At 39.4% G+C, this 23,747-nt stretch overlaps 1 protein-coding gene across 4 annotated transcripts in view; it reads right to left on the reverse strand.

Annotated features, from left to right (window-relative positions):
- The window catches only part of HS3ST5 (heparan sulfate-glucosamine 3-sulfotransferase 5), a 203,575-nt gene that overhangs the window by 31,507 nt on the left and 148,321 nt on the right, over positions 1–23,747 (reverse strand). Inside the window, exon 1 of one of the 4 annotated variants that reach the window (XM_057413204.1) lies at positions 838–987. The exons of the other annotated variants lie outside the window; for them this stretch is intronic. The gene's annotated coding sequence lies outside the window, so the exon portion shown is untranslated. Of the gene's footprint in view, positions 1–837; positions 988–23,747 lie in introns of those variants that run through there. 4 annotated transcript variants of the gene reach the window in all.

Below are 23,747 nucleotides of genomic sequence, written 5' to 3' on the forward strand. Positions count from 1 at the left end.
AGCTTCCAGCACAATGTCAACTCTCCCTCTTGGGGCTTTTCTGGATTAGGCCTCTAATTATCTACATACATGTAATAATAAAATAATGTGCATGAATGAGTACATGCTCATTCTAAACAAGTTTACTATCACTTTATTAAGCAAAGGCATTGAATGAACCAAGGTTTATTCAAGACTATTTTCAGGGGATAAAAGTAGTATCATTTCAGTGGAACACACTGAGCATATTTTACTTGGGACAGATTTTGCTGGTTATTAATTTTTCAAAATTTCCATAGACTGGCCCAAAAGGTATGAAACAGCTGTCAGACTCAGTCCATGCAAATCAATTTTTATTTAGCCATCCAAGCTTTCTTGACATTTGTCTCTTATGAGTTTAGAGTTATAGGAAAACATGTGTTTCCCAATAGAAAAGAACAGAGTTGTAACAAGAATAAAGAAGGACTTTCAAGGACACTCATAGAGATCAGTCAGTCAAGACTTCCTTTAAATCTGTATTATTATTCTCTTGGGGGCATTCAAACCAGGTTATATCAAATCAGTGAAGAAAAAAGTAAAGTTAACTATATATTCTAATGCATTCAAACTTTAATCTGGAAGTCAATTCCGCAAACTATCAGTTTTGAGCAATTCTTTAGCCTTCAGTGTCTGATGCAAATACAGCATGCACTTGTTCTCAACTTTGTCCCCTGACATTTGCCAAAGAGTAGGCAAAACACAAATTAATTGCTTAATCAGAAAGCATAAAATCATATTTCCTGTGGAACAGATCCATTTTAGTACAGCTTGTACACCATGTACCAGTACCAGATACATAAGGCTTGTACCACTACTCACCAAAAAGCCCATTAAATGCCAAGTCCATAAGCACACTCCAGCTGTTTTATACTGCTTTACCAACAGGAGATGAGGTAAATTACCCCTGTATAGTGTGATGGGCTATCACCCAGGGGTTACAAAGGCAGGCAGTGCACAGCCATAGTGAGCAGTGCTATGCGACAGTGGCAGTGGCAGTGGGAGGGTGAGGGATGAGGGCAGGACTGCTGGGCAGTCAGCTCTGTTCCTATCATATGACAAACAGTGGGCACACCAGAAAGGTTGCAGTCAGGCTGCCCAGCTCTCCCAATACCACTTCTGAAATTCACCAGCTACTTAGCTGCAAATTGTGAGCAGTACTTCAATCCACAAATTTATAGCAGATATGAAATTTCACACCCACTGTAAAAATACTCACAGCTCCTGTGATTTCTTTCAAAGATCTCTGATACTGTGTGCTTTCAAAATTCATTCTGAATACCTATTATATCAAGTAACAAATGGGCATTATATGGCTCTTGATATGAACATAAGAAAATCTGAGGTCTAATATGAACATCAGAAAATCTGAGGTCTAAGAGGTAAGATCACCTGAGTAATTTTAAATTCCTCTTTCCTGTCTTTTGAATAGGCTCACCCTAATTACTGAGAAATAGACTGCCATTGAAGATCTTTCACCAGGATAGAAACTAATTACAGAGACCTTACCACTATTATTTCCCTATTTTTTAGAGGTATAAGTGGGAAGGAGGGGTAGTTGAAGCATCTTGTCTGAGGTCATCCATCAGACCAATGACCAAGAGATCATAGAGCCAGGCACACATCATTTTCCACTGGCTCAGTGAGCAGATCCCACTAACTCTGCAGCTGAAAGATCACTGGGAATTGCTGAGGGAAGTGACAGGCACATGTTGATGGATTTAGGGGACAAGGAGAGACTGGAATTGTCTTTTTGAAGCTTGCAGCTCTATTGGATTAAACACAGCGTGACAGACTGTGTTTCAACTCTGACTGTTCTGTTAGTGGTATAGTCTAGCAGAGATAGTATTAAGCAAAGTTTCAGTGCCTAATCTCTCTCCCAGAGCCTAAAAATCTCTCCCAGAGACCACACCACTGAAGTGCAGCATACGTTTAAGTGGACAGTCAGAGTTCAAACATATGCAGTTATACTGGTATTTCACAGAGGACTCCATTTGGAGTGAAAAAGAACATGAGGATAAGGCCATGGGAATTTTTCACCATCTGTGATAATAATTCAGAAAAAGCCTGGCACACAATCTGCAAAAGAAAATTCTCTCTTGGGCTTCCAATTCCAGGATTTACTTCCAGGATTCAAGTATTACATATTTTTAATGCCTTATGATCACTCAAGAAGGCAGATGATTTCCATGCATTGTACAAGTGCTGGAATGGGTTGCCATTTGGCGTAAAACATTTGACACAATGTATTTGGCAAAATGCATGCAAATTACCAGACCCAATGCCATACTTAGGCTGATTTCCAATACAATAATCAACTATAAGTTTTCTGGTTCTTTCAGACCACATTTCCTGAAGTAAGAGATTATTAAAGACTGATGTAACACAAAAAAACTTACTTCACTGGGTGTTCTTAGCCATTTGCGTTTTTTACGTCTGTTTACATGCACAAAAGTTTAAAAACTGTTAAACAACAAATCTGTTCAGGTACATATGAATTAGGATTATCAAAATTCATTACACTGTTTAAAATCCTAGAAATTGCTGTTAGGAAAAGGGATATTACCAGACTAAGTCAGACTGACAGCTTGCCTAAATAGTGGTCACAGCAGGGCTGTGCTGTGAGCAGGTTGGAGAGTTCAAGCAGCTGCCAGCACCCTGAACAGTGTCCAACTGCTCAACAAAAACTGCCTCTGGTAGATTCTGCTCCCTGATGCCATTGTGTGTTCACAGGATGTGCATGAAGCAGCCCTGGCTCTGCTGCTGCTGCCGGGCATGCAGGAATGGACCCTGATTGTCACAACTATTATTTTTCCCTATATTGAGGCAATCTGAGTGAGTTACTCTTAGCAGTTTCCAGTGGAGTCCAAAGCATGATGACTTTTTCCTTTGAACTCCTTTTCCCTCTCCTTGTAACATAATGATACAAAATGGTTAAGAAACAGCATAGTGAAATATAATCAAAGTATACACTTATAGAAGAACCTGCTTAATGGGGAAGTTAACCCTCTCAGTGACTGGGTTATGCTTGGTATGTGATACTTTTCTGCTTACATGCTTTAGAATTCTGATGTCAAATGTATTTAATCCTATTCAGTTCATGTCCTCAATCATTTATTTTGACAGCAAGCTCCATTGACTAATCATTTATTCCTGAGTCAGTTGAGGCTTGCAACACACTGGTTATTAATCAAATCAAGCTTTGCATTCATTAATGGTGAAATGCAACTGAAAAATCCACCCTGTCTCAACCAGTCTGATCCGAGTACAAATGTGAACGTAGATTGAAGTGAAACCTCCAAAGAGCTGAACACTTCTGACCTCAATGGGAACATCAGAGAGCCCAGGACAAAATCCTGCTCATGACTTGTTCTCCATTTTGGCTTTTCTGAAGTTCAGAATTGCAACAGCTCCCACCCTCAGACCACAGAATCCAAAGGCAAAAAAGATACAGCTAAAAGGAAAGTATTTGGAAAGCATCCTCTTTTTTCTTTCTTTACTATTATTAAACAAATCTCACCTGTCAAACTTTTGCAGTTGACTACATTATGTTATATTGGTGCTAGAAACAGAAGAACTTTGTGTGAAGCCATGAGCACTTTAAGGCTTAAGCAATTCTGAGCATTGTCCTGAGAGTCTGGTTGCCTTCATGAGCACCTGCCACCTTTTCCTCTGAAAACACGTGTGCACATCACCCTGTCACAGAACTGTGCTGCATCCCCTTTGTGCAGCTTTGTGGCCTCAAGTGTCAAGGTGGGCCTCATGTACCAACAAACTGTGTTTAACACACAGCATCCCAGAGCAGGAGAAAAAACTGCTCTCCTTTGCTGCTCAGAGGTGCATGCTCGCAGCAGGCCTGCTACTCAGCAGCATCTCCCTCTTCCACCTGTGAGCAGTGTGGCCCCCTGTGAGACACTGCTGCCTTGCACATGGAAAAGGCAGACAGACGGGGTCTGCATTTGAAAAAGTAAGTAACTGCCTGCCTGTTTATATTTATAATCCTGGCCCAGACACATGGTGGTAAGTAAGGCATTATAAGTGTTTATAGGTATAGACATAAACAGATAAGTAGGCGCAAAGGTAGAAATGAAAGTTGCATATCCTGTGTTTGCAGAGATATCTATGTCTTTTTATTTCAAGTAAAACTCAGAAAGCAAAATAAAGATAACAGACATGCCTACCAGGTAATGTAAACACCTAAAAGGAGGAACATACTAAGGTAATATTTTAACTTACTTTCATGTAGAAATGGAGTTTTTAAAAGACACACAATTAACTGAATTCTGGATTAGTCTGGAACAATTAAAAATCTGATGCTGATGAACAGGTCTGTGTAGAGTAGTGAGAAAATTAGAATGGCATCTCTTCAGAGTCCAAGCACTAATAGCAATGGCTTTATTTCCCTTAATGCTTCTCAGGAGTGAGAGATTAGGAGAACACTTTTCCTGCCACAAACAGTCCTTAGAATTAGTGAGCATAATATTCCATCTTTATGTTGATAAAAACATTTTAAATAGCCCTCTAGAGATACAAGATTAGAGAGATGGATCTTCCAGTATAAAGTGTTCATGCTTACTTGTCCTACATGAACACTTCTCTCAGCATATCCATAGTGGTCACACACAACAACAACATGTGTGGCTGGATGCACAATTCTTTCATGTTAAAGGCAGATATTTCACCATGTAGTAGCAGTACAAAGCTGAATGTATATGGTACTGAAAGATGTTAAAGCCATGAAGTGTCACCACTATTGCTGTATCTATTACTACATTTGGAGTAGTCAATAAAGCAGTCCAGAGCCTGCTGTCTGACCTTAGAAGCTGTTTGCACCCAGGCAGCTCAATTGTCTTTAAAATGAGGGTGACTGGATCTATTTTTCTTACAGCCTCCTGGATGGTGCTGGAGCACTGGCTTAGGAAGTGCTAGCTGGCATGTACGCAAGTGCGTATCCGAGAGCACACTAGCATTAGTGAACAATTGCAGGATAGTGTTTAGGCCTGTATCCTGGCACTCTCCTGCTGGTGTGGGTGCAGTCTGTAGCAGCTATGTGCTCCCACTGGTGCTGCCTGCTCTCAGGGTAGCTCTGGCTTAATCTCTTGCAAGGTGGGGATACTACAAATCAGTACTTCCCAGCCAGAACCTTTCTTTTCTTCCCTCAGCAAAGCTGGTCTTGGAGCAGGAATGCTGGGAGTGTGCAGGTGCTGGGAGTGGGGTACGAGGAAAGGAATATACCCAGATAGGAAGACTTACATGCTGGAGAAAAGCATTCCCTGAATCATACTGTGCTAAAGATCTCCCAAAAAACAGATTATCTAGGGACTGAGTGGGAAGAAGAAGAAGAAGAAATGGAGTCTCCATCCACCTCTCCACTCATTTCTTGCCTGAAGAATTTACAATACAATTATGAAGTACTATGAAAGTTTCACCAATTTTTGGCATTGATTTAGTGAAAGATTTGTTTTGTGTTGCCTGACTTTTACACAGATGGTTGCTTGGTTTATGGACATTTACATTCATCAGCTAAGTATAAATATACATAAACCAGATCCTTTTGAAGAAACAAAGCTTAGGTTTTGCAGTATTACTGTTCCACAAAATGAAAATTCTCTTGTGTTTACCAGGCCTAGAAACAAACTTGTTGAGTATCATCATTTATGTTCCTATAGGAAAAAAAATGTGAAAGTCAAGGATAATTGTAGTTCAATTACTGAGCCATTCTCTAGGAGGGAATGATTAAAGTGACATGTTAGTTTGTGTTTTTCCCACGAGGGCTTTCTCTTAAGAATCACTTCTTGATGAAGTGTCCAATCTTCTCTGAACAGAAGAATTACTCAGCTGTTTGTGAGAAAGGTATGGGTGTGAGAATAACCTGTTCTTCATTTCTTGCCATTGTCTTGATCCAGACATGGATAATTTTTAGAAGTAAAGTTCATGTAAACTAGCTGTTTTATTTGGTATACCTTAGTGCTTCTCAACTACTGTTGCATTAGTTGTCACTGTTCATGCAACAGTGGACTTGGCAGTGCTGTGGTAATGATTGTACTCGATGACCTTGGTCTTTCCAACCTAGTTGATTTTATGCAGCCATTGACCATTTCAGACAAAGATTCTTTTGTTGTTCATATTATGATTAGCTATTCACAGAGTTCTGTGAATGTAGCCTAGATGTAGAAAAAAATACATGATATGGTCCTTGTCTGTAGAAGGACACGTGAGGCATCTTTCCCTTGCAAACTGATCTCATTATCCTGAAGTTACCAAACTACCAGATATATGTAGAAGGGACTGAGGTGTATGGGGCCATCAGGATAAACTGCTGCAGAGGCTGCTGATTGGAGGCTGGTTGGTAAAGCAGCAGCCCCCATTTCTCTCGGCAGTCTTTACTGAGAGCAGAGTATGTGGCTTGCGAGCCAGCAGAAGGAGCTCCACTGGTGGCACCCTGTGCTCTGTAGTTTTGTATTTTGCTATTCCCTCAGTGCACAAGGGTGCTGCTTTCTTTTATTTCTTTATTTCTTTTATTTCTGCAAAACAGCTCCTCCAGACAGACTTACCACACTGCTCTCCCACCACAGTGTTGGCCATTTGTCTTTCCCCCAGCTCCCAAAATTGCAGCTGTGGCCAGAATTTGGAAATTTGTTGTAAATAAATCAGGTATCCAGTTTCAACTGTTGCTTGTGTGTTCTTTAAGGCTCTGACCCTCTGTGAAATCAAATGCTGCCCTGTCCCGCATAGCAGTGAGTATCTCAGTGAGTTCTGTGCTATACTTGCCCTGCAGCCTTCCTTAAAGGCAACTGAAATAGGCAGACTTGTGTGCAAGTGCGGAATGTAGCCCATAGCTTTGAATTTCAACAGACAGCTGTTTCCTAGGACAAATATTTTGATAAACTAGAGTGTGGTGGGAGGGTGAGATTAGGGTTTGGAATGGCTCAAATTCAAAGATTTTTTTCCCTGGGAAAAGTACGAAGGTCACAAAGGACTTTATATATGTACATACACATACATATATGTAAAAAAAGATTTGTATATATTGTATATATGTATGTCTGCTTCTCTTAAATTCTGGAGATACCTCATTCCTATTTCATGATAAAATCTGCTGTAATGGTGTCATTTAATCTGGAAATTTAATAACTTTTTTTTTTTTAGCAGGCAGCAGTACCTAGGAGAATAAGAAAAGGGCTCTTACATTTAGTTTTAAGTGAATAGCTCTACTGAATTCCTGCTGAAAGATTTCAACCTGTGTTGTTTTCCTCTTAATCTCTCATGTCATTTAAAATGCTGTATCTTTAAATGAATGTATCTTAATAGAAAATAATGTAGCAGAGTTAGCTTAGGCTAACACAATGACAAGACAGGTGTTCTGTTTTCTCCTGTCAGTCTTCAGGTTCACAGTTACTGCCCACCTTTTTTCTTCTCCTCCATCTTGTAATTATTTTCCCTGGTACTTCCTGACACGACGTGTGCTTACACTAATTGGGCATCTAAATCACAGCAAAAAAATTTCATGCTGTAGGCTCTAGCTTTAAAAAATGCCAAAGGTCACTAGTCAAAATGACAAAGGATATACAGGCAAGGGAGAAAAAAGGTGTTTTAATAACAGGACATAGAAACCTTGTTCTGGTCTATTAGTACTGTGACCATTTGGATGGAACAGATTAATGATATTTGGGTAAAACATAAAAGAATATTCTGCAGACAGAAATATTCTTGAAGGTACAACTCCATTTGAATCCCAGCTGCTGCCCTTAAAAGCATAAAATTACTGTTTGTCTCAGGAAGGGCTGTTTTTTTCTCTCTGTATCCCACCTTCATCTTTTTATGGTGCATCTGATAATATTCAGTGATATACTTTTATTTTTTCTTTAATAAACCCTCATTTCCTATATCCATGTGATTAAAGAGGGGAAACAATAAAAGAAACCCGCTGAATGTACCAGCAGGCAATTAACCATCTTTAATGGCCATAGAGAATAGCCTGCAAACATTATTGAAGTGTTGCCCAAAAGCTAAGCTCAAGGCTTAAAAGCTATTTTTTTCCAATAATTTTTAGCAATATTGTGATTTTTGGGGCCTAACTAGGTATTCTGACTCATATTGACATGCTGAGTTAAAGTAAATCCAGTCTCAGAAGGCAGCTATTCAGCAGGACACGACAGTGAAAGGCTTGTGGTGGCATGGTTCTGGGCAAGGGATAAGGCTGTAAAGCCTCTTCCTTGGTCCTGGCACCTAAGGGTACCTCTTCAATGGACATCCCAGAGACCAACAGGACAGGAGAGGTAGATAGAGCAGGACACTGGGAGGGATCCCACAAAAGACAAACCTTCAGAGCACTGGGGTTGTGAAGATGCTCAGAAACAGCTCCTTAACCTTTGCGCAACAATCTTTTGAGGTGTGACTCAGGGAAATATAAATTCCCTTTTAGTTTTCCATTGACAGATCTGTATTTTTAAATAAATATATTGGTAGCATCTGACATCCTCGCTTTGTTAATGGAAGTTTTATCCTCTGGCACCAATATTATCCTTGACCGTTATATCCTCTGCCTGAAAAAGAAGAACAGCACTGTGTAAAATAAGATAAAAAGGAGAATAACAGAACAGGATGGACATTAGCAAGGAAGGATGGTCATTGAATTTAAGATACTTTCATTAGGAATCAGGACATCCAAGTCCAGTTTCCCCTTCACCTAATGATTATCAAGTGACTGGGGAAGTGTTTAAATATATCTGTGTCTCAACATCATATCCTAAAATATTTCCTTTCTCCATGTCACCTAATCATATTTAAACTGTTTAAGCTAGGGACTTTCTCTAGCTATGTACAATGATTAACATACAAAGTTGTGTTTTACTGAGTGAGCTGCCCACATATGCACTAGTAAATTAAATAGCGTCTTCTATATATCTTTAATAGTATTAACCTCTAATAGTGGTCACCTATACCTTTAAATAATGCTTAATATAAAACAATATTGTCACAGTGCACATGAATCTTATAAAAGATGAAATATTGTTATAGGCCTGCATACTATACTCATACTTTTTTGTTTTTTGCCTATAACTACATATGGCACATATGTATAAAATTATATATTAAATTAAGACTATGAAGCAGTAGACTTACACGTAGCCCCGTTTTTTCTGCCTGAAGATACAGAACTAGCTATGTAGCCATAATGCTTTTAGTTTCTTAGTTTTGTGAGATAATGCCAGTTTAACTTGCTCCAGAATGTAAACGAGTGTAGTTAACTGCTTGTTGTAAATATTACATATGTTCTTTTCATTTATAATGTCTGATTAGTACCATATTTTACCTTTTAATATTTATTAATCTAGTAAAAAAAATCCTGTAAATAAGATAGGGCTGAACATAAAAAGAATGTTTCTCCTTTTTGTTAAATAAGGCTTTGCCTTACACGCAATTATGTGAATTCTCTTTCTGATGTAAATAAACCCATAATGGTTTCAAGGAGGGCATTGCAGGAGCTCCACATCGAATTTTGTGCAGTCATTTGGGGAAAAACTTGAAGCGATTTTCCGCCCTGTAAAAGCAACTTCTGTTCTAGCAACTTCTGTAAAAGGCTGGGTAGTGGTATGGATTTGATTAGCTCATCTCTTTTCTTTTGACTCAGCAACAGGGAAAATAATGAATGACTAATCACTTCTGGTTACTGTTTTTAACACTGAAGCTATTACAGAACCAATTAAAAAAGTCACATGGAAAGCTATATAGATGTGATTAGGTTATAATGGTAATGCAGGGAATTGTGGATGGATAATTATTCTGCAGTACAGATAATTCCAACAAAGACTAATCAGAAGACATATCAAACACCTAAGAATCATAATTTTGTTTGAATTCCTTTTAAGTGTAATTTAAAAAATTGCAGCTATATTGTGACTTTTTAAACAATAGAGGGGGAAAATTACCCTGGGTTCTTTCCTGCCTTGCCTTGCACAACATTGCCCTGAAGGTTTTACAGAAGCTCAGTTTGCACAACATTCCTTCATTAATCATATTTGGGGTGTAATTCAAAGCAGCTTTGGACCTTCTCTAAATTCCACTGGCTGGTAATAGTTTCGTAGGGACTAACCCACAACTGTGAACTATGACAGCACAGCACTCACCATAGCTCAGCTGACAGAGGGGATTACACCTCTGCATCAGGAGCTGCTGAATTAGACTTAGAGGCCAGCAGTAATAATACACTTGCAGCAGCCCGTGTGCAGAAGAAAATATGACAGACAGTAAATTGAGGTAGTGTTGTGCCACCCTTTGTGTCTAATTTCTAGGAATGGGGAGAAGGCGGGAAAAGACTTGTTTTTATTGTTATTTTCAAATATGGCTGCTGTGCTACCATCACAGTTTGAAATGCAGAATAAAAGTGCTTGCCATGAGTATGCAAAAACTCTGCCTGACCTCCTGCACCATTATCTCCTTCTCCCCTCCTTGGTTACCTCTCTTCTCTGAGTCGTCTGCAACTGTGTTCAGAATAAGTCCTGCATCTCCCTGCCAGCAGCTTGTATCTTATCTCAAAACACATGGCTCAGTACAATGTCTCCTCTTTTTTATTATTTATACCATGTGCCCTACACAAAGTCATGTTACTCGGTTCTGAAAACCCTGGTGCCATTCAATTCACATCAAAGCAGCCAGTTTGTCAGCTTCTCCGTCACCTAAAACCTCAGTATTCACTGCCCAACCTCCCTGAACATATCTGCGTCTTTCCTGCCTACTGCCACTTAAAAAGCCCCAACACTTCTACCATGCTACTTGCAGGGAAATGACCGATTTGATATATAAATTGTCTTCCATCTTCCCTTTCTTATTGTCTGCAGACTATTTATCTGTCTTCTCTTAGTGTATTTGCTCCTCAGGGCAGAAACATTGCTCAGAAAGCATTTATCTTGCACCTAGTAGCATTTAAATAGTAATTACTTACTTCACTGTGTACCTCACTGCACAAGCCACCACCTATAGTTCCTGTTTTATTCCAAAATGCATTTTTATATAAGTCCTTGAAATGTTTCAAACAACAACATCTTCCCAGCAAATGATGCTCTCTATGTGAAATAAAACCTTTGAAATAAAACCTTTTAAGAAGTGCTTGTTGAGATCCATTAATCAAACTATGTAAAAACAATTTGAAAAGCTTCTCAGCACCAGCCAAACCCCTGTGAGTTCAGCCATGTTACCGCATCCTGCTTCTTGAAGTGTTCAAGTGTAAATCTGTTTCTGGATGAGCACAAGATGTATTCTGAATGGGTTCTGAGGGTGATACGAGTTGCAGCATGAAGTACAGTAGCAACCTAATAAACTCGTAGAAAATTGCAGTCTTATATCTTCCTAAGGTGGCTTAAAATGATAAATTCTAAATATAATTCAGCCTTGATTTGTCCTGTTTCATGGACTTTATCTTTCAGTAATTTTTAAAAATCTTAATCAGTATTTAGCATTTATGCAAGTCCGTGTGATTTAAGATGCTGAATGATAGATGAGTTCAACAGAGTCCTCAGCTGAAGGACAAGTATTTTAGTGAATGTGAGACCTGACCCAAAGGCTATTTCCAGCAGTTTGTCATTTAGTACAGGGAAGGTTAGGTAGGTTACAGTGATATATGATCTTTCATGCTCTGAACCTAACAGCACACTTGAACTGCTCCTGTGACTTTCATTAACTCTATGCAGCTCTTTTCTTTTATAGAGTAAACTGAGAATGTGACAATCTTTCTAACCATGAAAGAAAAGTGAAAATTTCTGTAAAGTTGGGTCTATCCACCAAAATTCCACACTCAGTCCATGTAAGCCTGAATGCAAATTTCTGCTGAGTTTATTTTGCGTTCATTTAGGTACGAAGGGGGAGAGGGGGGAAATCTTGGTGAGTGCTCCATGTGGAGCCCTGTCAGCATGCTGCATGAAGCAGTCACCCTCGTATAGGAGCAGCCTGGGGGACACGAGTGGAAAACAGCACCTGCAAGTGTTCTGCAAATGGCATGGGGCTACAGAGCAGGTGGAGAGAGGATGTAAGTGGGCAAAATATGATGAAAAATGGCTTAGAGCCATGAGCAAGCAAGACATATGGGCAAGCTTTTCAGCTTAAGGGGACAAGCTAGTGGAACAATTCTTCTCTTCTTTCATGTATATATAAGAAATAGAGCTGTTAAAATTACAAGGAGTGAGAAATGGGCATTTTTTCTAAACAAACAGTACTTTGAAAAATGCTTTGTTTCACATTGTTGCCACATTTTCCATCAGAAGACTGACAAAAAATAGAAAGAAAATATGGAAGATACTTGTTTTTCTCTAGCCAGCTGGACAGATACCAGCAAAAACAAAAAATCACTTCAAGAGGCAGTTCATAATGCAGTTTATAATCACAAACATTTTCATCAATAATACTCCTGGTTTTTATTAAAAATCTTTTCAGGTGAAAAATTTCCAGAAAACTGAATATGATATTGATGGCCTGATTCTACCTGTAGGCTGGTGAAACAATTATGTCGAACTCAAGTTGCCTTGCATACAACTAAGCTGAGCAGAGAGCCGGGAGTCTGTTGTGTATTTCTACATCAGCTTGGGAGTTAGTACCTGAAATTCCTCAATAGTGCCATCCCTTTTAAAAACTCTTCCAGTGTATAGCTGTGAATCAAATAAAAGTTCAGGTACATATGGATATGAGTGAAAAATGAAGCAACCTTATACTAATCTTTCTTGCAAGGTAATTTTAGAAACACATCCTCCCCCTGGTAAAAGTTGAAGAGACAGACCAGTTTTCAGTAATAAACAAACACAGTCCCCAAGGCAGAAAACTAAGAGCTAGAAATTATGAAAATTGACAACTGGTTTATATAGAACCAAGATGTGTGCAAGCAAAACTTGTGTCTTTGCTTTCCATTTGGTCTATGGAGAGAGGGGGCTGCCTCTATCTGTCCCTTGCCTAGCTAATTTCCATTTCCATAGCATGCCTGGGAGGAATTAAGGAGGAAAGACATAAGGCTTCTCCCATCCATGCCTATCATGTCTTCTCCAAGGCAAGACCAAGAGTAGCATACTAGAAACAAGTGGTGAAAGACCCCTTTCTCTCCTACATGAATGCACAGGCAGTTCAAGAGTCAGAGCACAGTCTCCAGTATGTTCATTGTGATCTGGTATCACCACCAGCATCAGTGCGTGTGATGGAGGTCTCAAGGGCATGAATAGGGCAGCGCTGCTTCTTTCATTCAGTCAAGCCATGGCAGTGAGAGCATGATTCAAGCACAATGTTGAGGAATACCTCTCAGCATACAACCTCTTCCCATTGTTTGACATGAATTTGGTAAGGAGTGTTCAGAATCCCTTTAGATGTCTGTGATTATTTTCCATAATGATTTTGCTAAAGTGCCTAAAATAAGCTAGGCTTGCTTCTTAGCACTATAAGGCTGATTGTCACTAGTTGCATATGACTTTGCTGCATGCAATTCTTCCTTTGCTCTAGGACGCTGACTCAGTGCCAAGTACAGGATGAGTCAAGTGCATTATTGCAGGCGCCTTAACTTCTGCAGTTTTGGAAAGCATCTATTACACAGTTCCTTCCACCCCCTCATGACTGACATCTGCATTTCTTCTACATATAGATCAAAAAGAAAGCCTTTGAAGCAGGGAAGAGCCCCAGCATAGTGAGCCGGTGTGGGAACTCATACTAGGAAGTTGCTCTTTGCACTACAGATTAACCTGATGTCTGCAAGGAGCTCCTGACTCTTTTCTGCTGGCAGCAAGGATCACTTCAACACTGACCACACCTCTTGTTTTCCAGGAAGTTGATGCTTGCAGCCAGCCGCGGCCTGAGGGGTACTGACTTTCACTTGCCTTGTATCAAGGTAAATTTTGTGCTTTCTTGTGTTTTTGTTTCGTTTGTTTTGTGTTTGTTTTTGTTTTGTTTTGTGTTTGGTTTTGTTTTTGTTTTTTCTTGTAATTGTAAAGTACATTAGACAGCATGATTTCTTGCTTCCTTTCCTGGCTATGCTAGGGATGTTATTGTTACTTGGGGTATATGACGCCCTCTCAAAAAGGGGAACTTCTTTCATACAAGGCAAGCCTAGATCCTATAAAGACCTCTACTTGAGATTTTCTATAAAAAACCCTCACATGCAATTCCCTGCACACTGGACAAGAATGATAAGTGAAAAACAACATCGGGCCGAACAACTTGTAACTGTGGTTATCTGCGTTGTTGCATGCAATGTGCTGTTCAGTGTAGTCAGGTCCTGCTTTCATCCTTCTGGGGGTCCAAGATGCTTTATTAAGGGAAAAGCAGTTACACTCATGGAAATATAACTGGGATGTTACTTATTAGATTTCATGAGAACAGGTGCTGTGTGAAATCCTGCCTGACTAATTTGGTGGCCTTCTATGATGGGGCTAAAGAACTGATGGAAGAGGTAGAGCAGCTGACATCATCTACCTGGACTTGTGCAAAGCATTTGACACTGTCCCGCATGACATCCTTGTCTCTAAATTGGAGAGACATCAATTTGATAGGTGGACCACCTGGTGGATAAAGAACTGGCTGGATGGCCGCACACAAAGAGTTGTGGTCAATGGCTCAGTGTCCGGCTGGAGACCAGTAATGAGTGGTGTCCCTCAGGGATCAGTGTTGGGACCGGTCTTGTTCAACATCTTCGTTGCTGACATGGACAGTGGAATTGAGTACGCCCTCAGAACGTCTGCCAATGACACCAAGCTGTGTGGTTTGGGTGATAAACTGGAGGGAAGGAATGCCATCCAGAGGGACCTTGACACACTTGTGAGGTGGGCTGATGCCAACCTTACAAAGTTTAACCATGGCAAGTGCAAGGTCCTACACCTGGGTCAGAGCAATCCCAGGCACAGCTACAGGTTGGGCAGAAGAGATTCAGAGCAGCCCTGTGGAGAAGGACTTGGGGGTGTTGGTCGATGAGAAAATGAACATGAGCTGGCTTCAGTGTGCACTTGCAGCCCAGAAAGCCAACCGTATCCTGGGCTGCATCAAAAGGAGCGTGACCAGCATGTTGAAGGAGGTGATCCTGCCCCTCTACTCTGCTCTCGTGAGACCTCACCTGGAGTATTGTGTGCAGTTCTGGTGTCCTCAACATAAAAAGGACATGGAACTGTTGGAACAAGTCCAGAGAAGGGCCACGAGGATGATCAGGGGACTGGAGCACCTCCCGTATGAAGACAGGCTGAGAAAGTTGGGGCCGTTCAGCCTGGAGAAGAGAAGGCTGCGTGGAGACCTCAGATCAGCCTTCCAGTATCTGAAGGGGGCCTACAGAGATGGCTGGGCAGGGACTCTTCATTAGGAACTGTAGTAATAGGACAAGGGGTAATGGGTTCAAACTTCAACAGGGGAAGTTTAGATTGGATATAAGGAGGAAGTTCTTTACTGTGAGTGTGGTGAGGCATTGGCATGGGTTTCCCAAGGAAGTTGCGAATGCTCAGTCCCTGGTGGTGTTCAAGTCCCGGCTGGACAGAGCCTTGGGTGACATGGTTTAGTGGGAGGTTTCCCTGCCCATGGCAGGGGGTTTGGAACTAGGCGATCTTAAGGTCCTTTTCAACCCTAACTATTTTATGATTCTAAGATTTAAAGGGCCATGTTCTTACCAGTCTATCTAAGGAAGTTTTGAAACATCTGACTGACAAAGCATCCCTTAAGAGTAATACCAGTAACCCAAACCAGTGAAGATCCTTTTGACGTCTCTGGAAATTAAAATTTATCTCTGCTTTACTGCATCGGTCCTCCACATTGCTCTTAACATTCAAGAATCCTCTGAATTTCCTCTACCAATTTGTACAGGAATCATACTATCTGTATGATACATTTGTCATTTTTAACGTAAATCTTCAAGGCAGTTGTGCTAAGAAAATTCTAGCTAACAGAACAGCATCATGAAATTAGAATGGCCTTCAGGAAATAACAAATCTACAAGGCTTTAAATAATGTATGAAACTTTCTGTTTCAGATTGCCTTTTACAGATGAATGATAAGACAGACCATTTGGGGATTTAAGCTACTAAATATTTTTCAAAATTTCAGCTACTGGAGAACATGCAAACCTGAAATGTATTCTTTCTTTTTTTTTTTTTCACGAAAATAATGTGATTTACTGCTTGCAGAATACAAAGTAGCTCATGTTCCCTGCTAGATAGAATGGAAAAATAGTCTGTATTAATCAGAGAAATTAATCCAGTGAATTATATTGCAGACAGAGCACACATTATCTAAGGCCTTCTCAGGTGCACACAAAAAATGACACACCTGCATCCATCAGACCTGTTGAGCTGCACTCACTCTAGACACCTGAGTGTGAAAATGGGTGTCTCTGTCCTGTCTGGTGGCACACATTCCCCCAGAGCATTGAAACACTCCAGGTGCCACCCAGGTTGTCCATTGCAAGGTGGCAGTGCTGAGTGCTGCAGAAGGGGATGGGTTTGTGTTGCTCTAGCACAGACCAGGGATGTCTTCTGAGGAAACACACCACTCAGACTCAGGCAAGGGACCTGGACTTTTGTCTACCAGAAGCATGCCTCTCCTCCTGCCTGGTGAGGCAGGTTTTCATAGAAAAGGGCCCATGAAGGTGGTGGGGAGAAGAGACTGGATTGGTTTTGTCCTTTCTTCAGTTTTGGGGAATGGGAGCTAGAGAGGTGTGCAGCAGGATTCAGAGGCAGCCATCAGCATCTCTACGACTACTTGAAAGGAGGTTGCACTGTGGTGGGGGTCACTCTCTTCTCCTAAGTCACAAGTGATAGAACAAGGGTTAACGGTCTCAAGTTGCACCAGAGGAAGTTTAGATTGGATATTGGGAAAAATTTCTTCACCAAAAGGGTGCTCAGACATTGGAACAAGGTGCTTAGGGCAGTGATGGAATCACTGTCCGTGGAAGTGTCCAAAAAATGTGTAGATGAGGCCCTCAGTGATATGGTTTAGTGGTGGTCTTGGCAGTCCTGGGGTAAAGATTGGACTTGATGATGTTAAGTCTTTTCCAACCTAGTTGATTCTATGCCTCTATGATCTACAGCAACTGCTGACAAGGGTAAAGCTACCCCAAGCCCCACAGCTGCCCTGACACCAGCACTTGAGCTTACAAAGGAGTTTTCAGCTTTCAGGTACAGCTGTTTTCCAGTGTGCCAACCCTGAGACAAGCCTCTCTATCCAGGGAGTTGAATACCTTGCCTAGAGGGATTTCTCCTTCAGGTCCTATCTCTGCCTGGCCAAGTTATTATTAATGGTCACTCGTGGAAGGGCCTGAAAGGCATTATCTCATTTTGAACCCACTGTCAATAAAAATAATTCAGTATCAAAAGCCTGAAATGATTTGGAGTGAAATCCTGGCATTAGTCAGGCAATGAAATGAATGGGTTAGTTTTTGGTCTTGGTCAGATACACCTCTTCAGGCGCATCCCCTGCTCCACTAGAAAGGAATGACTTAAAGGTGAGATAGATAATGATGACCTTACTAAAATTCTTGTGATATTTCTTAGCACTAAGCATGTTTTTTGTGGCTTCAAAATTTCTTGGATTTTGAAGAAGCAGGCTTGAGTTTTCTATATCTGGTGTCTTCTTGATCCTCAGTTTTAGGCATGGGAATTTCACAGTCAAAATAACCTGGTTGTTTCAGAGAATGAGAACCAGTATTGAATTCTGCCTCTGAGAAAAAAATAAAAATGGAAAAAGCAGAGGGAAGTTATGATGGAGAGAACAAACAAAAGGGCAGAAGTACAGAAGCTAGCAAGAAAAGCGACAGAGTATCAGAGAAATAAGCATGCACAGAGGCAGAGGGTAGGATCTGAACTGAGTGCTAGGATGATCCTAAAATGGAAATTAATCGTGTTACCTTTTTCAGAGTGTAGTATATGTCTAGGAGTTATTTCATGCAGTCTTTCATCAAACTCATGCAAGTTGATTTGCAGCCACAAATGGGTAGGCAATAAGGTAATGTTGTCTCATTGTCACCTTTTCATGATTATGTTTGAGAGAACATTAAAGAGTTGTTTCTTTTACTAGGAAAACATGTCTGTGCCCTAACTTTATTCAATTTACCATGTCTGTTGAAGTGGGAACGATTACCTACTTTTTGTAAATAAAAGTCGTTATAGGTGTGCAAACCATTTATTTGACTTCAGCATGACTTCAGACATCTTGTAGACAACTCCAAAGATGCAGACCACCTCCAACCTTCAAACCATGAACTGACTTTCTGATATTAAGTTTTGAAAAATAAGGAACAATCACATGGAAGAAATACTCTCTTTAAAGAGTGTTGAAGAGAAATCTTTTTTTTTTTTTAAACTGGAAAAAAATCTTATGTTAATTTTTTAATTATTTGAAGTTACCCCAAATATTGAGGTAAAAATTTTCACCTGAAATATCTTACCAAATTTAACTCCATAATGTAATCTTGCCAACTGTCAATTGCAGCTTGTAGATGAATATTCTTTTCTTATTTTTTTTTTCTTACTACTATATTTTGTGTGTGACCTTCAAATTAAAAAGGTACACTTGTACAAGTAGGGAAACCTGAGTCCCTTCCCTCATCACAGGCTGGATTCTCCTTGTTTATATTCATCAGTCTTTACTTGCATTGGAGTGTTTTCCTGACTTCTTTAGCACAAAGTCCTTTCTCTGAGCATGAAGCAAACTCCTTTTTTAATCTCAGATGGCATTGAGCAAAGGTTTTCTGAGAAAGAAAATTGCCTGAATGTTTTCTTTCAAAGAAAAGCATTTTAAAAGAACAAAGGTTATCTGAAAGGATATCTGAACAGACTGTTGTGAAAACATCTGTAAAAACACCTGTGAAAGTGGTTATTGTTAACTATGCCATTGATGTGCTCTATTGCTGTGGGCAGCACATATACATACCTATCATTAGGAAACTTTCACTTCACCTTTTCATTGTTTCTATGTTAGGCAATCATCCCACAATTATAAATCTGCTTTCCTTGTGTAAAGTGTGTAGTGACAACACTATCAGGATTTCTATCAATATGGAGCTACATTGAAGAGATAGAAGAAACATGGAGGCATAGTAATTACCTAGGTAGATTAAATCAGAGGTCTACGTAATTCTTTGTCGTCAAGAAAACTACCAGTAGATAATCTACAATCTTCAGGTAACCTTTTCTGCCTTGAAGATTGACGCCTGACATCTAACTTGTGAAACAAATTGAATCATTTGAGTCATTACCTCTTTCCTTGAAATGACAGCTAACATGTGAATAACTGTTATTCTTTGGGGGGGATGCTATAATGTACACATTTTAAAATATGCCAATATCTAGCCTCTTTAAAGTAAGTTTTCCTTTTTAAACACAAACTCACACATATCGTGCTACGTACTATCAAGAAAATCACAGCTCTTTACTCTGACATGTAGTATGCTAGTTGTGTTTCACACTTTACATGAAAGGAAATTCAAAATATGTCCTGCTCTACCAGGAAATACAGTATTCAGTTGATATTATTTCAGACAATATGTGGAAATCTTTAATAAAGGCTATTTTTAAACACAGGCAATGTTACAGTTTTAGCCATTTGAAACATTTTTCTTTTCATTTTTGTGCGGCTGTTGCTGCTTCTGCCTATAAGGCGGAGTGAAATCTTGCAATTTGTTGGAGAGAAGGATAAACTAACTCAAAGGAAATGCTACAACAACACACCTGGGACATCTAGCTGTTCTTTAGATGTAAAAATTTCAGAGATACTACAGAACATGCAGCCTGCACTGTGCTGTCCATGTTCACCTCCCTCTACAGAGGCACTCTAAATATCATTCTAAAGCAGGTAATGAAGCAGATAACAAAAATGAATTAAACCTTGATATTTTCATTATAACTATGACCTCTAACACATCACATTTTAATACAGGCACAGAACCTTTTCGCACAGTAGGAGCAAATATAATGAAAACAGCCATTTTTATACCCAAATTATTTTCTCTTCATATCTATTACTGAGACTTCCACCTTCTGTGAAGTTTGGTTAGTGGGTTCAAAAATTAATAGGAAGGCATAAAATCCTGCCAGACAAATATGGATAGAATATTTAAGTAAAACACAATCTCTTCAGAAAAAAAAAAAGAAGGGATACAAAACCAGATTATTTCAGTCATCTAATCAAGTAATTCATATAGCCTGACATGTTTAGTATCAGTACTTGCTCAAGAGACATACTGACATATGCGATGCTTTTTACTCAAGAACTCCCAAATTTCACATGCATATATAAACTGAAAAAGAAAGCACAACTTTTAGACTTTGGTCCATCCCTGGGAAAAAGATGTTTCTCATCTGCTGGCAAGGCATATTTGTCACATTTCAGGCAAGGGCATCTGAGCATGTTTTAGTTATCTATTTATTTGCTTGCCAGAAAGAACAGATGATGTTAATCACAGCAATGACGGAAGAGAGCATCCAAAAGGTCCACATGGCTTTTGATTAAAGCATGTTAGATAGTATTTTAACTTCAAGGGGCTTGTTGTTGTCACAGCTCCCTGCAGGGATGCACCTAATCTATCTCTGCTTTTTTACCAAGTAATGCATACAGTATGCTAGCTCTTCTGCTGTTACTTTTCATATATCTTTTGTCTATTTAAATCCCTTGATGACTTGGTATTCACATCTAAAGTTTTATCCAAGACTTTAAAATATTTTGGAAAGCCCCAGCACTGAGTTTGCATACTGCTTATTTGCTAACTCTGACTCAAAAGATTGAGCTCCACCGTTCCTTCTAGAATATGGACAAATCCTTCATGCACAGTAAGCTTCTCTTACCTTTCCCCCTGATTACTACTTCCTGTACTGAGCTATGCCATTTTCCTTTACACACCTATTTTGCTCTGTGTGCTTCCATACGGCCTTTGTTAGGAACTGTTTAGACAGTACTATAGATAGATGCAGAAAAGTTGTTGTGCCATGGCAATGCATGTAACTTTTAGCTTTTGCCCACCTATGCAAGGAAAATATTCTTGTGTAATCCAAGTTTTGATCTGAAACAAATACCCTTGTATACTAGCTCATGAGCACTTACAGATCTAACACAGGATAGGCTTTTATACGAAAAGGTTATGGGAAACAGTCTTGCACAAACCCCAAAATGTGCCACCCAGACTAGAACCTGTCAAATACCTTGCTCAGACAAGCTCTATTGCTAGTACTGACTTAGCTTTCAAAGGCGTTAGTATTTGCATGGTTACTTCAGAGAACAGAGTCCAACTTCACTGGAGGGTGTTACTGTGGCCACTTGATAGGCCTGGTGTAAGGGTGGCTGGACTGGCTTGAGGGAATCACCCCTGAATGCTCACAGTCGCCACTGAAAGAAGGAAACACTGGTTTATTTAATCCCAAATTAAAAATGTGAAGGCATATTCACCTGCCTGGGGTGAGGGTGTACCAGAGAAGGAAAATTTTGAGGAGCTTGGATTCACACAGAGACCCATCTCAGATGAGGCATTTTCACAGACAGAATACTGTAAAACTTCAGCAATAGGACTACACCAAAATTCTGGTTCTTTCTGATGAAAAAAATGTAATCACTAATGAGAAATAACCATCTCTTTAAAAAGCCTCTGTTTTGATTTGTCATTATACATAGACAAAACTGACTTGGAAACTGAGTTGAATAGTGAAGCTGAACAGTGAAGCAGTTGGCATGATAAAAATTTCATGCTAGTCTAAAAAAAATCCCCGATTCAGAAAAGTTACAGAAGGAATTTCTTGGTACTAAATGACAGGAAAATTAGATGGCAGACAAAACTCAGTGTTGAAAAAGGCAAACCAATGCATGTTGCTAGGAACACATACTAAAGCACTGTCATGAAATCAGCTCTTGGCCGTCAGCTCTGTGCCAAAAGTCAGCTTGGTGCTCAGGGTATTTGAAATAAGAATGAAATGGTGGAAAAGGGAGGGAAAATAAGAGAGGAAACATAATCATGTCACTGTGTCTGTTCCTGGTGTGCCTACATCTTCGATCCTGCAGATCTGGATGTGTCACTTCAAAAGAGACGAAGCAGAATTACAAAGTCTTCAAAGAATAATAATAAGGATGGGCAACGACCTCCCTGGGAGGGGTAATTACAAAACCTGGAACTTTTCCGGTTGAAAAAGGAATATTGGTAGAAAGAAAATATAATTTAAATCTATAAAATTATTAATTGCATAGAGATACTGAACAAGAGACTGATTTACCATTAGTTTTCAGGATGTAAGAACTAGGAAGAACCAAATGAGATTATCATTAGGAGGTTTAAAATAAACAAAAGGAAGTAGTTTTTTCAAATAAGACATAATTCAGTTGTGGAACTCTTTGCTAATGTCAAAAGTATAAGTGGATTCAAAGGCAGATTGAAGACTTCCAATGAAAAAAACATCAAAAGCTGTTAAATGCAGTAAAGTGATTACAACATATAGCTTGCAAAGTCTCTGAAATGCAGGTTACTGGGAGTAGCAAGGGTACAAGTTAAAGAATCATTCTGTATTTGCCCTACTTGTTAGACTCCTTCCATAGGCACACTATATTTATTCTTGTCAGAAATGCGATACTGGAGTAAATGCACTTTTGAGCTGATCCTGCACAGATGTTCTATGTGTACTATATAACTCATCTTTCACTTAAGCCAACAAGCTAGTTTCATTGACTTTAATGGGAACTGAATTAAGCCATCAGAGAGATTGAACCTCCCAATATGTTTTGCTAAGGATATGAAAGCTAAACTTGTTAGATTGATAAATACAAGTTCAAAGGAATTTATAAATTTGCCCTAATCACATAGTGCCTGCATTGTAGCTGCAAAGCAAAACCACTGTAGAAATTTCTTTTAAAACTATATGCAAAATCTATAGGCGTATGTTTTACCTATTCTTGAAGTCACTGGTCTGCTTTTTGTCTCTTGAGTGGTAGCTGATCTCTTTGTCTAACTGGTTCTCTGAGTTTATAAATTGCATGGTCAATTGAAGGTCAGTCTACACTTTAATGAAATTAAGATGATAATAGATATGGCCAAACTACAAACATGTCACCTCCTTTTCCCAAATTATTTGCTTTCCTGAGACACTCGTTAGTACGTGCACAATTAATTAGATCAATATTATTTGATTTTTTTCTTTCAGAGAAAGATGAAGTCTTTTAGAAAACAAGTCATGTGTTTGCAGACAGAACAAGTTCTTAAAAAAGAAAGAAAACAAAAGCAGACCAGAATAATTAATATAAGAGTGCAAACCGCAGAATCATTGCTTTAGTCCTACTACCATGACTAAGTTTGTTACCTAAGGCAAGCTTAATACCAGTGGCATATTAGGGTGGATAATCATAAAATTGACTGAGAGAAAGTATTTATTTATATGAATGAATAGTATTTTTAATTTCAAGGAAATATTGTTTTTGATGTGAAAACATGTTCTCAGGAAATCTCTTGTTCAAGTGCTATAACATAGCATTTATGTGTAAGACTGCATGCTATGTGGGGAGAAGGAAGAATTCCTTCAACTGCCATGTCCTAAAACTGTGAATAGTAATTCAGGTACCAGACATAGTCATGAGATGCTCTGTGATAATTCAAAATATATGCATGGTGCTACCACACACAACACAGGAGCAATAGGGGACTTCCACCTTTCAGTGCTTTGATACTCTGGGACACCTCAAAATGTATTAGGGACATATATTTAGATACTTTATTAATTCCCTAGGTTTAAAATTTAAGCAAGCTATGGGGGCTCTCTGAA

This window comes from Pezoporus wallicus, unplaced genomic scaffold (genome assembly GCF_028554395.1).
Source record: "Pezoporus wallicus isolate ANWC-B61680 ecotype Strahan unplaced genomic scaffold, APGP_CSIRO_Pwel_v1 contig_7505, whole genome shotgun sequence".
NCBI lineage: Eukaryota > Metazoa > Chordata > Aves > Psittaciformes > Psittacidae > Pezoporus > Pezoporus wallicus.